The 17287-nt window shown below is 42.0% G+C and overlaps 2 long non-coding RNA genes across 2 annotated transcripts; both read right to left on the reverse strand.

The window, feature by feature from the left end:
- Nucleotides 1-401: 401 nt before the first annotated feature.
- Nucleotides 402-1970, reverse strand: LOC144578491 (uncharacterized). The gene is made up of 2 exons (XR_013524362.1): nucleotides 1490-1970; nucleotides 402-547 (listed from the first exon to the last, which is right to left on the reverse strand). It is a non-coding gene; the product is annotated as an uncharacterized LOC144578491 (long non-coding RNA).
- A 6256-nt stretch (nucleotides 1971-8226) lies between these two features.
- Nucleotides 8227-13958, reverse strand: LOC108594084 (uncharacterized). Its single transcript, XR_013524363.1, has 2 exons — nucleotides 13648-13958; nucleotides 8227-8905 (listed from the first exon to the last, which is right to left on the reverse strand). It is a non-coding gene; the product is annotated as an uncharacterized LOC108594084 (long non-coding RNA).
- Nucleotides 13959-17287: the final 3329 nt, after the last annotated feature.

Genomic DNA, 17287 nt, shown 5'->3' on the forward strand with positions numbered 1-17287 from the left:
CATGAAATTGAACTCATTGAGCCTGCAGCCAGAGAGCAATGGGCCCATCATTTTTTCATCATCCCTGCTGTTGAAGGGCTTCCTAACAACTAGACATGTGCAGGAGCTGGCACGTTAGGGAAACATCAACTCCAGTTATATGAATATACTTGACTAGTATAAAAGAAGAAATAAAGAGAGAAGGCATAAATATGAAAAACTAAGAATGAAAAAGGGTACCTAACCACAGACATAAATTTCAAATTTTACCAGAAAATATGAAGACTATATCCACATTAATTGGTTAAAATTAACTATTTCCTAAAAAAAAAAAATCACTGTGATTAACTAAAGAATCATTAAACCTGAATAAAATAGTAGTTATAGAGATGAGGGTAAAGGAACACAGTGAGAATGTCTCCGTGGTGACAATATTGATCATTTTATTTAAGCTTGTGAGGTTGGGATAATCTTTACATTGTGTAAACTCCAAAGAGAATAGAAATGTAGAAAGTTTCTCAAACTTCTTTTTGTGTTAGTATAACTGTGGCATCTGAATCTGAAAATACTAAAACAAAGAAGAAAACTTTAGGTTTACTTCAGTTATGAATAGCAAGGCCAAAATCCTAAGTTGAATACTTACCAATGGCATTCGGTCACATATCTGAGGAATAACAGTCTGTGTTTAAATTATCCTCAGGAATAAATTGCTGATATATTAAAAATAAGTCCATTAGTAAACTATCTAAAATAAACTAGCCAATGGGTAAATAATATAAATTAATTTCAAAAACTATCAAAGGGGCTTTCATTAAATTTCAACATATATTCTCATAAGAACTGTATTAAATGATCAATGAGGATGACAAGAAATAGCTAATAAAATTCATTTGTGGGTACCCGTGATAGTGAAATTCTTGAAGCATTGCTTTTAAAATCAGATGCAAAGAAGGGTACGTATTATGATTTACCACCTTTCTGGAAGTTCTATAATTACTCTAAGATATGGAAATAGAAATAAGGAATACAGCAATTGCTAAGCAAAGGAAGGTGAAGGTGTTCGTATGAGTTGCCTTATTGGTCTCAATGGCTTTTTGGTATTATATTCAAATATGGTGCCTCACACTGGGGCATGAAGCTAATCTTAGCCCTTCCCCATCATTGGGAAAGTGGTCAAGGAAAAGTAAGTGATGTCAAATTCCTCTTTACTCATTGATGTGGCATGAATTGTGCTTCTCCCAAATGCGTATTTTGAGATCTTAATGCTCAGATCCTCAGAATGTCACTGTATTTGGAAATAGAGCCTTTAAAGAGGTGACTAAGTTAAAATGTGACTGTTAGGTGGGCCCCAATCTAATATGACTGGTGTCCTTATAAGAAGAGGCGATTAGGATACAAAGGGAAGACAATGTAAAGACACAGGGAAGATGTAGGGGAAGAGCATGGAAAGATATAGGAGAAGGTATAAGAAGAAGCCAAGGAGGGCAGCTTCAGAAGACACAAAACCTACCAGTGCCTTGATCTCATACTCCCAGCCTCCAGATCTGCGGGAGACATATGTTTCTGCTGTTTCAGCTGCCCAGTCGAGTACTTTGTCATGGCAGCCCCCGCCGAGTAGAGTACCCTGTTTTCTCATGGTGTTCTTTTGTTCTAGTTGGTGTCCAGTAATCTTGGCTCTACCTTCATAGCTTCTGGTGGCAGTGCCAATGCTTTAGGCAGATGCTTTATGCCCCATTTTGGTGCACAGATATCCAGTGACACTGAGCTGAGACCTCATGAATCTCAGTGACCAAAGACCAGCTTGCTGTTTCTGATATAGAACTGCTGTTATAAATCTATTAAATGGTATAGATGCTACCTGGCTGAGACCACAGTAGGAATTCCCATGAGTGGGGAGGATCAGGCGTTTTCTTTCTAAACTCACACCAACCTCTGTGCTTCAGAACTCTCTCAGAGTGTTCATCCCTGCTGACTCATGTGCTGTGGCAGGCATCGGACACCTGCAATACAGTGGGTTCTTTTCCAAAAGTCCATGTGACTTCATCACGTGAACCAGTGTTTTGTCAAACACCAGATGCTCCATCTCCTCTGATCCCATAAAGGAGGTTTTGTCAGTGTCTCAGACAGCCTGGCCCTCCTTGCATTTCTTGAAGAGCTCTGGGAAGGTGCCCTGATGGTGCCAGAAGAAAGCACATCATAGTTCCGACTGCGACACCAAGCACTCCGCCTAAAATAAGAGGCAATATTGTTCTAACAAGGAGCACATGGAGGACACAGATGCCTTAGCCAAAAATCTGGGAATGTTGAGAAAGAGGAAAATACCAATATTGCTAAATCCTTCTGAGCTACAAGTTAGAAAACATGTTTCATTCAGCATTGGTCTGCATCTTGCTAATTCAATAATAATAGCATTGCCCTACTGAAGAATTCAGAATTGCACAGAACTAAAACATAAATGAATTTACAAGAGGTTCCCATTCTTGAATACATTCAACAGTGTGACAAGAAGCATATTGAGAGTTATGTCTTTGTTCATACAATGATACATATAATTACTTCATCACAAGGGCTCTGAGCCATGTATTATGCACCAGATATATGCAATGACGAGTTCTTTCACATCTCTTTTCTTTTGTTTTTCCTGAGACAGTCTTACTCTGTCACCCAGACTGGAGTGCAGTGGTGTGATCGTGGCTCATGGCAACCTCCACCTCCTGGGTTCAAGTGATTCTCCTGCCTCAGCCTTCCAAGTAGCTGGGACTACAGGTGTGTGCTACCATATCCAGGTAATTTTTTTTTATTTTTAGTAGAGATGGGGTTTCACCATGTTGGCCAGACTGGTCTTGAACTCCTGACCTCATGATCCACCTGCCTCAGCCTCCCAAAGTGCTGGGATTACAGGTGTGAGCCACCATGCCCATTTGATTAGATTTGCATAGCCTCAAATCCTTGTGAGTGTCCTTGCCCCTGAAAGGTTCTTATGGGAGAAGCTGCATGCTATTCCTGGAAAAATTCTGATAGCAACAACAACAGTAAACAAGGAAATCTGTGCAGCTTCTTTCTCTCCTGTCTTCTCTGAGCAGGAACACAGAAGCAGTCCCTCTGGATTAGAATGGTGAAAAGGCATAAGCATGAGTTCCTCTTGTGCAAAGCCAAATCTTTGGATATTCAGCAATAACAATGGTGTTCACCAAAAGACAGTAGAGGAAGGGGTGTTTCAGAGACCTAGGTTTGCCTTTTCCAAACTCTTCCCAATATCTGCCCATCTTTCACTCAATCCCCTAATGCTGAATTCTGAAAATTTTTCCTAGAAGCCATATAGCATTGGCTTAAAATGAATTGAAAATATTCTTTAAAGAAAATATTCTTTAAACATCTCTGAATATTCCAGATGTTTTTCTTTTATATTTAGCCTTTTTTTCTAATATGAAAGAAAACCAAGTTCATTTAAAAAATGTGGCACATATACACCATGGAATATTATGCAGCAATCAGAAATGATGAGTTTGTGTCGTTTGTAGGGACATGGATGAATCTGGAGAACATCATTCTCAGCAAACTGACACAAGAACAGAAAATGAAATACCTCATATTCTCACTCATAGGAGGGTGATGAAAAATGAGAACACATGGACACAGGGAGGGGAGTACTAAACACTGGGGTCTATTGGGGGGAAAAGGGGAGGGCCAGCGGTGGGGGGAGCTGGGGAGGGATAGCCTGGGGAGAAATGCCAAATGTGGGTGAAGGGGAGAAAAGAAGCAAAACACACTGCCATGTGTGTACCTATGCAACTGTCTTGCACGTTCTGCACATGTACCCCAAAACCTAAAATGCAATAAAAAATTAAAAAAATAAATTAATAAAAATGAGAAAAATACAGAAAAGCAAAAGAACAACAATAAAATCTCCCACACTCCCACTCACCTTAGGACAGCCCTCAGCCTCACCTTGAAATATTATGTCCTTAGATGAATTTCTTAGACAAATTAAACTACATATATTACCATCATTTGTCTGAGAAATTGTCTCAGAAAATCTACTGATGAGCATTATTTGTTCTACTTTTTCACTACTTAAAGTTCAAGAGAACAGGAATAGCAAGTAAAAATTTAATCACATTTATGAGCATTAAAAAAGTTTCTGAAAAACTGGCAAAACTTCTCAGAGATAGATCAAGGTTTGCAAAACTGCTCCCCAGAATGCATCCAAAATGACCCAGTAATTAGAAGTTGGATTTTAATCTAGACATCATACGGCTAAATTGTCTAGTTTTCCTACTTGAATGTAGGTCAGTCTACCTGTGGCCAATGCAACGCTGCCAAAATTGTGTGTAACAACTCTAAGAGACTGTCTTCATTTTTATCTCAGTATTCTTTCTGTAGAACTCAATCTCTATCCCTGACCTCCTATTATATCTTCTCTTGTGGCCCTGTTTAAACACCCTCTGTTTCTCCATCCAGCTCTTTTCCTAAATTTCTGGCAGTTTCTTCAAAGTTCCTCCTGAAAAGCTCAACGTGCTGGGGAGGAAACTGTGAATATATGTAAAGTCTGAAGTGCCTAGTAAATATCTGCCCAACAAAACTGGTGTCTACTCTGATTTTTCATCCCTTTATCCAATAACAAGTATAGCATGTATGGTGTAAGTCCCTTTTAGTCTTCATAAAAATTATACATACGTTAGTTTCCTTTCCCTCACATAAGAGTCATAAGCACCAAGATGCTGAGAATATATATGATTTGCATAAATGTGGAGGCAGATTTTAAACAGAGGTCTAACAGCTATTTTCTGCACAGAGCTGGATGCAATATTTGGACATGAGAACTGGCTTTGTTTGAAGTTGAAGGAAACTTTAAAACTTGTAAAACTGGGTACAAAACTAAAAACTTGCTGAGTTTTCAAATTCTATTCTGGCAAATTCTTTCACAAACCTTAAATTTGGAAATGTAAATAACATTCTTCCAGGCAATGCAGAGCTATTATTTAAAAGTTAAAAAAACAGACTCTGAGCAATGGCTTTTGTGAACTTGGTTGGCACTACAGCATGTGTTTTGCAAAGAGTCAACACAAAATTATTTGCGGGAGGTCCTGTTGCTCAATGTGACTTCATGTGTGTTTGATCGTGTTTCACAGAAAGTGGAGAAAGCACTCCAATTAGGACGGGGGGTCAATGTATCTCTGCTGGATGCCGGTGGTTTTGGATCTGATCTGACAGAGCCATAATCAATACTCAGAGAAGACTTTCTCCATGCTGTTACCACTCCAATCATTTACATACTCCTGACTCCTCATGGCAAACCTACACATTCTTGTGATTTTACAGATGAAAAGACTGAGTCATGAAAGGGATAAAGAGTCTGTCCAGAACCAGCAGTTAATCGCAGGAGAACTGAGAGCTGAGTCCACGCTGCCTGGCTTGCAACTGCCCTGGACCTGCCTCTTGTGCTGCAGGGCTGTCAGATCCAATGCCCTTGGCATCTGTAGAGAAAAGCCATCCACATAATTCTTACACATAAAAGAAAAACCATTCTGGTTACTATAAAATACACTGTATTCATTACATGTTCACATGAATTCATTGGCCAGTCCCAATTGCCCTTTTCCAATGTCACAGTAGGTGGATGGGAGGGTGGTGCAGTGGTCAGAGCTGTGTCACCCTGCTGGCCTGTGCCCCTGTCACTGCACTTTCCCACCAGGTACCTCATGTGTCCACCTCCTCCAACCCCATATGGGAGCCCACTCCCACACCCCAGAGCAGAGTCTTCACCGTGTTTGAATCTGATCAGACAACACTAGGCAGTGCCCCTGTTGTCCAGGGAAAGAAACACAAACCTACCCAGGAAGGTGCAGGGAATACACGGAGGAGACAGCAGTCTGGGTCTGGAATATTGGCAAGATTTCTATGTGGTAGGAGTGAGTGAGGTGATATCTACTTTAGGAAAGAGGAAATATCTCATGAGCACAAATGCAGACAGGCCAAGCTGGGCACAGTCAGGAGTGAAGAGCTGGGGTCAAGGGAGCCCAGGAAGGGAAGGCAAAGAGCAGAAGAAGAGGGAGGCCTAGAAGTGGTGGTTTGCAGCCTGAGTGTCCTCTGCATCCTGTCTTCTCAATTGGCTTTTGTATGTTAGCTTGCATCCTACAAATGTGCTTAACTTATTTACTAGTTCTAGTAGCTTTTTGTAGATGCCATCAAATTTTAGTCATCTGTGTAGAAGACTGTTTTGCCTCTTCTTTTCTAAGATGGATGCATAGGCTAGAAACTTCAATGAATGTTGAATAGCAGTCATGAGGCTAGGTATCTTGTCTTGTCCTGATCGCAGGAGGAAAGCATTGAGTTTTTCACTAATCAGTACTGTACTAGCTACAGGTTTGTTGTAGATAGTCCTCATGAGCTTGAGAAACTTTTTTCTGCTGAGAGTTTGTCAGGAATGGCAGGAATGGTAGAAATGGATGTTAACTTTTGTTAAAAAAATACATATATTTAAATGATCATATGGTTTTCCTTTTCTAGTTTATTAGTACAACAAATCTGATTGACGGATTTTCAAAAATTAAATCAACTCTGCATTTGTGGGATAAACCTCATTTGGCCATAGCATTTATCCTTTTTTGCATACTGTTGAATTTGATTTGCTAAAATCGTGTTTGGAATCTTTGGATCTTGTTCCATGGGCAATATGCATCTTTAGTTTTCTTTTCTTGTCATGTCTTATTTAGGTTGGTATCAGGGCAACGCTGGCCTCAAAGAATGAGTTAGGAGGAATTCAATTCTCTTCAATTTTCTAAAAGTCTTTGTATAGAATGGGTATTATTTCTTCTTCAGTGGAATTCACCAGGGAAGCTCTCTGGAACTGGAGTTTCTTTGTGGGAAGGTTTTTTTTTTTTTGAGATGAAGTTTTGCTCTTGTTACCCAGACTGGAGTGCAATGGCTCAATCTTGGCTCACCGCAACCTCCACCTTCTGGGTTCAAGCAATTCTCCTGCCTCAGCCTCCCAGAGTAGCTGGGACTACAGGTGCGCACCACCATGCCCAGCTAATTTTTGTATTTTTAGTAGAGACGGGTTTCACCTCATTGACCAGGATGGTCTCGATCTCTTGACCTCGTGATCCACCTGCCTCGGCCTCCCAAAGTGCTGGGATTATAGGCATGAGCCACCATGCCCGGCCTGTGGAAAGGTTTTTTTGTAACCATAAATGCAATGTCTTTACTAAGTCCTGGGCTCTCTGGATCCCCCACCTCTTTCTGAGGGAGCTCTATAGTTGTGCACTGTGGTGCTCTATGATGAGAATGGATGAAGGAATAGAGGAATGGACAATGGCTCACTGTTTGGAGACTGATTATGTATATGTTTGGGCCAAAGTGATAAAGAGTCCTAGAATGGGAAAAGAAACTTCCTGGCTGCAGTTACCTCAGAACTAGAGAAACTGGTGCCCCAGGTTGCCATCCCATTCCTTATGAACCCTGCATACACCAGCAGACAGGGCCATGGTATCTTGTCCTGATAGCAAGAGGACAATGAACAATATATGAGGACAATGAAGACAATGAACAATATATGTACTAACAATGAACAATAAAATGTTCAAAAAAATTTTTAAACAGCACTGTTTAAAATGGCATCAAAAATATTAAATACTTGGTGATAAATATCACAAAAGATATGAAAACCCTATGGACTGAAAATTAGAAAATATTGTTGAGTAAAATGTAAAAAGACTTAAGTGGAGAGGTATTAGTTGTTTATACATTAGAAGGGTCTATGGGGCCGGGCGCAGTGGCTCACGCCTGTAATCCCAGCACTTTGGGAGGCCGAGGCAGGTGGATCGTGAGGTCAAGAGATTGAGACCATCCTAGTCAATATGGTGAAACCCCATCTCTACTAAGAAAATAAAAAATTAGCTGGGCATGGTGGCACGTGCCTGTAATCCCAGCTACTTAGGAGGCTGAGGCAGGAGAATTGCCTGAATCCAGGAGGCGGAGGTTGCAGTGAGCCGAGATTGAGCCATTGCACTCCAGCCTGGGTAACAAGAGCAAAACTCTGTCTCAAAAAAAAAAAAAAAAAAAAAAGAGTCTATATTACTATGCTATCACTTTTTCTAAAGATTCAGTGAAATCCCAATCAAAATTCCAGAAGGAGTTTTTGGGTGGAAATGTACAAGCTGGTTCTAAAAATTTATGTGAAAATGCAAAGGATCTAGAATCACCAAAGGACCATTAAAAAAGAAGAGCAAAGTTACAAGACTGACACAAACTAGTTTAAAAATTTATCCGAAATCTAGAGTAGTCAAAACAGTGTGGTATTGGCAGAAGATAAAAAGAAATACATCAGCATAACAGAAGAGAGTCTAGAAATAGAGTGACACGTAAATGGTACAACTAACTTTTGACAAAGGTGCAAAGTCAATTCATGTGAATGAATCTTAAACAAATGGTATTGGAACAAGTGGATCACTATATGCAAGAATAATAAACTTTGATACATGTACAAATATAAATTCAAAATAGATCACAGATCTACATGTAAAATCCCAAAATTTAAAAATTCCAGAGGAAAACACCGAATTAAGTCTTTGTAATGTTGTGTGTTAGGCAAAAATTTCTTCACTCTGACATCAAAAGTGAAGTCCATTTAAAAAACATGAGTTTGGCTGGGCATGGTGCTTCACACCTGTAATGCCAGCACTTTGAGAGGCTAAGGCGGGAGGATTGCTTGAGCCCAGGAGCTGGAAACCAGTCTGGGAAACATAGGGAAACCCCCATATCTACAAATAATAAATCAATTAGCAAGGCATGGGGGCATGTGTCTGTGTTCCCAGCTACTCAGTGGGCTGAGATGGGAGGATCACTTCATCCTGGGAGGTTGAGACTGTACTGAGCTGTGATCATGCCACTGAACTCCAGCCTGGGTGACAGAGTGAGATCTTGTCTGAAAAAAAGAGATAAATTAGATAAATTTGACAGTATTAAAAACTGTGATTTTTGAAAAACACTGAGGAGAGAATGAAAAGACAAGTCATCATGAGGTGATAATACTTGCTGAGCAAAAATCCAATATATAACTTGTATCCAATATATGAAGGACTCTCAGAAGTTAATAATAAGAACACAAACAACCCAGTAAAAGAACTGAGGCCCTATGTAAAAAAAAATACGGAAAAGATTTGAACAGACACTTCAGCAAAGAGCAAATAATAGAAGAAAAGGTGGTCAACATCATTAGTAATTTGGAAAATGGAAATTAAAACCACAATGAGATCTCATTCACATTTATTAGAAGGGTTTATATAAAAAGAGTGACCACACCAAGTGCTGGTGAGGATGTGGGGAAGCTAGACTTTCATACATTGTCAGGGAGGAGGGATGTAAAATGGTACAATCACTTTGGAAGACAGTCGTCAGTTTCCTAAAAAGTTAAACATATTGGCAAGCCGATTGCAACAGCAAAATCAAAAAACTTATTCATCATGATCAAGTAGGATTCATCCCGGGGATGCAAGGCTGGTTCAACATACGCAAGTCTATAAATGTAATTCACCACATAAACAGAACCAAAAACAAAAACCACATAATTATCTCAATTGACGCAGAGAAGGCATTTGACAAAATTCAACAGCCCTTTATGCTAAAAACCCTCAATAAACTCGGTATCGATGGAACGTATCTCAAAGTAATAAAAGCTATTTATGACAAACCAACAGCCAATATCATACTTAATGGGCAAAACCTGGAAGCATTCCCTTTGAAATCCAGCACTAGACAAGGATGCCCTCTCTCACCACTCCTATTCAATATAGTACTGGAAGTTCTAGCCAGAGAAATCAGGCAAGAAAAAGAAATAAAGGGTATTCAAATAGGAAAGGTGGAAGCCAAAGTGTCTCTATTTGCAGACGACATGATAGTATACCTAGAAGACCCCATTGCCTCAGCCCAAAAACTCCTGAAACTGATAAGCAACTTCAGCAAAGTCTCAGGATATAAAATCAATGTGCAAAAATCACAAGCATTCCTCTAAACCAATAACAGACTTAAAGAAAGCCAAATCAAGAACGAACTGCCATTCACAATTGCTACAAAAAGAATAAAATACCTTGGAATACAACTCACAAGGAACGTAAGTGACCTCTTCAAGGAAAACTACAAACCACTGCTCAATGAAATCAGAGAGGACACAAACAGATGGAGAAACATTCCATGTTCATGGTTAGACAGAATTAATATCGTAAAAATGGCTATACTGCCCAAAGTAATTTACCGAATCAATGCTATACCCATCAAGCTACCATTGACTTTCTTCACAGAATGGGAAAAAACCACCATGAACTTCATATGGAACCAAAAGAGAGCCCGCATAGCCAAGTCAATTCTAAGCAAAAAGAACACAGCGGGAGGCATCACACTACCGGATTTCAAACTATACTACAAGGCTACAGTAATCAAAACAGCATGGTACTGGTACCAAAACAGAGATATAGACCAATGGAACAGAACAGAGGCATCGGAGGCAACACAACATATCTACAACCATACAATCTTTGATAAACCTGACAAAAACAAGCAATGGGGAAAGGATTCCCTGTTCAACAAATGGTGTTGGGAAAACTGGCTAGCCATGTGCAGAAAGCAGAAACTGGACCCCTTCCTGACACCTTACACTAAAATTAACTCCAGATGGATTAAAGACTTAAACATAAGACCTGGCACCATAAAAACCCTAGAGGAAAATCTAGGCAAAACCATCCAGGACATAGGAGTAGGCAAAGACTTCATGAACAAAACACCAAAAGCATTGGCAACAAAGGCCAAAATAGACAAATGGGACCTAATGAAACTCCACAGCTTCTGCACGGCAAAAGAAACAGTAACTAGAGTGAATCGGCAACCAACAGAATGGGAAAAATTTTTTGCAGTTTACCCATCTGACAAAGGGCTGATATCCAGAATTTACAAAGAACTCAAACAGATTTACAGGAAAAAAACAAAGAAGCCCATTCAAAATTGGGCAAAGGATATGAACAGACACTTTACGAAAGAAGACATATATGAGGCCAACAATCATATGAAAAAATGCTCATCGTCACTGGTCATCAGAGAGATGCAAATCAAAACCACATTGAGATACCATCTCATGCTTGTTAGAATGGTGATCATTAAAAAATCTGGAGACAACAGATGCTGGAGAGAATGTGGAGAAAAAGGAACACTTTTACACTGTTGGTGGGAGTGTAAATTAGTTCAACCATTGTGGAAGACAGTGTGGCGATTCCTCAAGGCCTTAGAAATAGAAATTCCATTTGACCCAGCAATCCCATTACTGGGTATATATCCAAAGGACTATAAATCGTTCTACTATAAGGACACATGCACACGAATGTTCATTGCAGCACTGTTTCAATAGCAAAGACCTGGAATCAACCCAAATGCCCATCGATGATAGACTGGACTGGGAAAATGTGGCACATATACACCATGGAATATTATGCAGCAATCAGAAATGATGAGTTTGTGTCGTTTGTAGGGACATGGATGAATCTGGAGAACATCATTCTCAGCAAACTGACACAAGAACAGAAAATGAAACACCGCATATTCTCACTCATAGGTGGGTGATAAAAAATGAGAACACATGGACACAGGGAGGGGAGTACTAAACACTGGGGTCTATTGGGGGGAAAAGGGGAGGGCCAGCGGTGGGGGGAGGTGGGGAGGGATAGCCTGGGGAGAAATGCCAAATGTGGGTGAAGGGGAGAAAGGAAGCAAAACACACTGCCATGTGTGTACCTATGCAACTGTCTTGCATGTTCTGCACATGTACCCCCAAACCTAAAATGCAATAAAAAATTAAAAAAATAAAGAAGTGCAAGGCAAAAAAAAGTTAAACATACGCTTATCAAATGATCTTGCCATTTCATTCCTACATATTTGCTTAAAAGAAATGAAAATACATGTCTGTACAAAGACTTATGCATGAATGTTGATATAGCTTTTTACTTCTAATAGCAAAAGCCTGAAAACAGTATGTTCAACAACTGTTGAACATATCAGAGGATAAACAAATTGTGGTATGTCCATATAATAACACTACAACGAAAAGAAATGAAATCTGATACATGAAACAATGTGGATGAATTTCAAAATAATTACACTGAGAGAAAGAAGCCATACTTAAAAGGGCACATCAAGTAGGATGTCATTAATATAAACTCAAGGAAATAAAAACTAATTATTAGTGACAGAAAGAAGATCAGCTGAATTGACTGGGCATGGGGCAGAGTAGAGAGATGAGTTACAAATAGGCACAAGGAAACATTTGGTGGGGAGACATGTCTTCTCATGACTGTGGTAAATGGCTTCATGAATGTATGAGGATGTCGGACATCAAACTGTACACTTTAAATATGTGCAGTGAATCACATATGTGTATGTGAATCACACCTCAATAAAAATGTTAGAAAACAGAAAATTAAAACAGCAATGAGATGCCATTACCCACCTGTTAGAACGACTGAAATTCAAAACACTGGAAACACCAAATGCTGGCAAGGAAGGGGTGTGGCAAGAACTCTCATTCATTGCTCAATGGTACAGCCACTTTGGAAGAGACTTTGCAGTAGTTTCTTACAAAATTAAATACACTCAGCATATGATCCAGCAATCACACTCCTTGGTATTTACCCAAAGGAAGTGAAAACCAATGGCCACAGAAACCTGCACATGGATATTTATAGCAGCTTTGTTCATAATTGCCAAGACTTGGAAACAATCAAGACATCAACAGGTGAATGGATGAACTGTGGTCCATCCAGACAATGGAATAATATTCAGTGCTTAAACAGAAAGGAGCTATCAAACCATGGATAGACATGGGGGAAACTTAAATGCTCATTACTAAGTGAAAAAAGCCAATCTGAAAAGGCTACATGCTGTATGATTCCAACTATATGACACTCTGGGAAAGGCAAAACTGTGGAGACAGTGAAAAGATCAGTGGTTGCCAGGGGTTAATGGGGCGGGAGGAACGAATAGGCAGAGAACAGAGAAACTACTTTGTAAAATACCCTAACAGTGGATGAACATCATGATAAATTTGTCGAAATCCATAGAGCTGTACAACACCAAGATGAGCCTAACATACCTGTGGACTCCAGGTAATGATGGCGTGTCAGGATGGTGGCAGATGAGCCAGTCTGGGAGGTGTCATGCATGTGGCGACAGCGACACTGGGCTCTCTGTACTTTCACTTAATTTTGCTGTGAACTAAAACTGCTCTCAAAAGTAAAGTCTTTTTGAAAATTTACAAATAAAGAGGAGATAAAGAAAGAGGACAGCTGGAGGAGAAAAACAGAAGAAGAAAAGGCAAAAGGAGGAGAAAATGTGAAGAAAGGATTCTCTCTGGGTTTGGGTGATGAGAGGCAGGATAGTTATGAACAGGTACCTTGGAATATTCCAGAAACTCTTCTGCCCAGTTGCCACACTGAGGCCCACTCTGTTCATCTCAGCATGGTTGTGTGTCACCCGTGAAAAGGAGCTTGGGTCCTGAGAAGGAAGGGTCTTCCCTTCCAGAGACTCTGTCCCAAGCCTGAGGCTTTCTCAGCACTTCCAGGGCCTCTGGAGAATGAGTTAATCAGTTCTGCTCCCTGTACTTAGCCCACACCATGGCAGAGAACTTACCTCCAGCTCTTAGCATGGCCCACATGACCTTGAAGGCTGAGGCTCTGTCTTCTCTTTGGACACTCTCACACAATAGGCTTCAGCCACATCAGCCTTCTCTCTCCGCTGAAAACCAACCAAACTCCTCTCTGCCCAGGGCCTTTGCACATGCAGTTCTCAGGCCTGGGTACTCCCTGCAACACGCCTGAACCTGCCAGCGTCTGGAGGTCTAAGGTACACGTTACCGAATAGAGAGGCTTTCGTTTTCCTGTTCAGCCAAAAACTCCAGTGTTCCATCTGACACTAAGTTAGAATCACAGTGCTGCTATCATAAAATAGAAGGTGAGAGTTGTCTTTTTCACTTCATGTCCTTTGTGAAACCACTCCCACATCTAGGCATGCTCATGAGTAAAGGCAAAGGCCAACCTGTGGGGCCTGCCTGCTGCCAGTCCCTGGGTCCCCGAGGAGGCCCGTGTGCATCAGGTCCCAGCCTCCTGCCCTGAGAGCATCACCTCACTGAACACAAAGCTCCTGGCAATCACCTGGCTCTGCACAGTTTTGAACCTGGGATGTGGAAATTCTCTAGCTTCCCTCCTGACTCACAGAGCTCACAGCCGGGCTGCTGCCCCTGTGTTAGAATGCAGCCAGTGCCTTTCACTTTGAAATCTGAGAGCAAAGAGCAGCGACCTCAACTGTGAAAAACAAACTCAGTACAATTCCTGGTTGAAGCTTGTGGGTTCTTCTCTAAAACTCACAGGCTCAGCTTCCCAGCTTTGCTGAGAGTCTGTCTATAAATTACTTTTATAGGAACCTTATCACATTATTGAAAAGCAATAAAGCCTTCCTAGAGACACAGCTCTCCTGTTTTTGCAATCTTGTGTGGATGGCTTCTACGTCTGCCTCTCCCCTCTTCATTCAAGCTACTCAAGTCCCCTAATACATCCTGGTGGATCTCTCCCACAGTCACTTTTTAGCTTAAGAACAAAGAATCTGCTCCAAATGGAATAATATTACTACCAGATTATTCTTATATCTCAACATCTATAGGGAGCTAACAGCTGGGTCAAAGAACATAAATAACATGTGGATTTTATTTAAGAGGGAACTCATCAACAGGGAGGCTGCTGCCTCCTAATGTTTCTATAAAGTATCTTGGTGTTTTGTACAGGGATTGCACTCGAATGCATGAGATCTCAACTACTCTTCAACTTTGCAGACTGCTTTGCTCTTTGAGCTCTGATAAAAAATAATCCCCAGGGCTGGGTGCTGCCTCCTTCCCCTAGAGGCTGCACATTCCCCTGCTGTATGGCTGCAGAGCCACCTGCCTTCCCTGGGATTGTCCCACTTGTTCTGGGGGGCCACAAGGAGACAGGGAGGGCAACATACCCCACAGGCCATCATTGAAGGGACCCCTGGGCTGTCTGCTTCAACTCTCCATCCAACATCCAGGTTTCCTCTGTTGCCAGAATGAACTGCCTGAGACTGAAGATGACCATGTCACTCCATCTAAAATCCTTCACGGAACCTGTTGTTTGCAGGATGAAGTCTCAGCTCCTCCCTGGGAACCTAGATGCTCCAGGGTCCAGCCCTGCCTGCCTCTCACCTGTTCTCCTGACCCTCTCCAGCTTTTCTTAAGGCTTCCTGGAACTGGGGATCTTCTCCTGAACCCACCTACAGGGCCATAGCTCCCCCACATGTTGCTGGAGCTGTTTCTTTTCCTTTCCTTTACATAATTTCTTATTCTTTTTCTCCACCTGAATAACTATATACTTACTCTTTAGGATGTGTGTGTGTGTGTGTGTGTGTGTGTGTGTGTTAGCACGTGCATGTGTGTATATATGTGCTGCATCCTTGCCTAAAAGAGAAGAGAAATGCATCCAGTGACAATGAGACAGGGGCAATGGACAGATCTGGGGTCAGCCACAGGGACTTCTCCACTGCCACCTCCTGTTATATAATTTAAGGGCGTATTAGTCTGCTAGGGCTGCCATAACAAGAAACCACCAGCTCTGTGGCTTAAGCAACAGAAATGTATTTTCTCATCGTCCTGGAGGCTGGAAGCCCAAGATCAAGGTGTTGCAGGGGTGGTTTCTCCTGAGGCCTCTCTCCTTGCCTTGCAGATGCTGCCTTCTCATTGTCTTCACGTGGTCCATGTGTGTCTGTGTCCTAATCTCCTCTTCTTGTAAGGACTCTAGTCATATGGGATTAGGCCTCCCCAACAACCTTGTCTTACCTGAATCACCTCTTTAAAGGCCTTCTTTCCAAGTGCAGTCCCATTCTGTGAAACGGGGATCAGGATTTCAGCACATGGATTTTGGAGAACACAGTTCAGCCCACACAGGATCCTTTCTCCACTCTGGCTTCAGTTGCTCTCTCCCTCTGTAACAGGAGGGTTGGGGGCTCATGACAGTAATCTTGTGGGTCCTTTGCTGCTTTCAATTTTTTGGATGAAGAGCCAGGCAAGGAGAACCCACAGTTGGGGCCTTTCCATCCTCGTGCCATTCTGTCAGAAAACAAGCCAGGCATGTCAGACGGGCTTATCTGTGTGGTGCCTGAGTCCTTACCCTGCCTTCTTTGCTACACCTTTCCCTCCCACACAGAGAGAGATAGAGGAAGGAACAAGGTAGGTGGTGAAAATGGCCAGATCGCTATATGGTCCACAAAGTAGCAGAGCCAGCATCCAAAGGCTTAGAACAAAGAGAGCGAGTGGAGGGGAGAGGAGAGGGTAGCTAGTGGGAGTGTCCAGACTCCAGATGACAAGAAAAGCCTCTTGACCCACAGTGGCTGGGGAAGCAAGTGGCCTCTCCTTCCTTCCCTCTAGTCTTTAGGGATGGCTCCAGCACATGCCACTGTCAACACAAGAGAGAATACCTGCTCTTTTGGGGTGTCCCACTGGGGTGCCCAGGGTTGTAGGGTCCAGGCTGCAGACAGCTCTTTGTGTGGGTCCCTGAGTCATCCTCCAGATGTCTGCCCTGGAGAAAGTCAGGCACGGAGCCCAGGGGCTGTGGTGCACACTTTGGAACAGGAAACATCTAACATTGCTTAAAAAAAATAAAAGACTCTGCTGTGTTTACTTTTGAAACCACTTGCCAGCCCATCCTGGAGAACTGGGCGGCAGAATAACTTGATAGTTTTGGAGCAGATAGAATTCTGGTCTCCAAGTTCAAATCCAGCTCTAGAGTATGCTCCTGACAGTGGCCCAAGAACTGAGGATGCTCCTTTATATAAGGAGCAACCATCACAGATGCTCCTTACTGACTTTCCTCTGTAAACACCCACATGTGGACAAGGGCACAGAACCCTCTGCTATCATTATCACAAAGGAATGGCTAAGGCGGCCCTTTGCAGAGGTGTCCTCCAGTGGGAAGCCTAGCTGACCCTCCCCCAGGCTTGGATGGACCCCTGACCTATATGTCCCTTCCTTAGGTCTCCACTGCAGCTGTGGAGGCTGTACACAGAATGCAGCTCACATTCAGGGTTGTCACAGGTGCACATTGTGATGGGACTTGCTATGTGTTTGGAGAAAGGAACGGCTTGTCCTAATTTTGCAAGGTACCCACGGGCTGTGAGGTGAGTAGCAGACCTCAGGAGCAGTGACACCTGGTTACTCACCTGCTCCCCTCTGCACTGGGAGCCTGCCTAGGCGCCAGCCACGTCTGAA

This window comes from Callithrix jacchus, chromosome 12 (genome assembly GCF_049354715.1).
Source record: "Callithrix jacchus isolate 240 chromosome 12, calJac240_pri, whole genome shotgun sequence".
Classification (NCBI taxonomy): domain Eukaryota; kingdom Metazoa; phylum Chordata; class Mammalia; order Primates; family Cebidae; genus Callithrix; species Callithrix jacchus.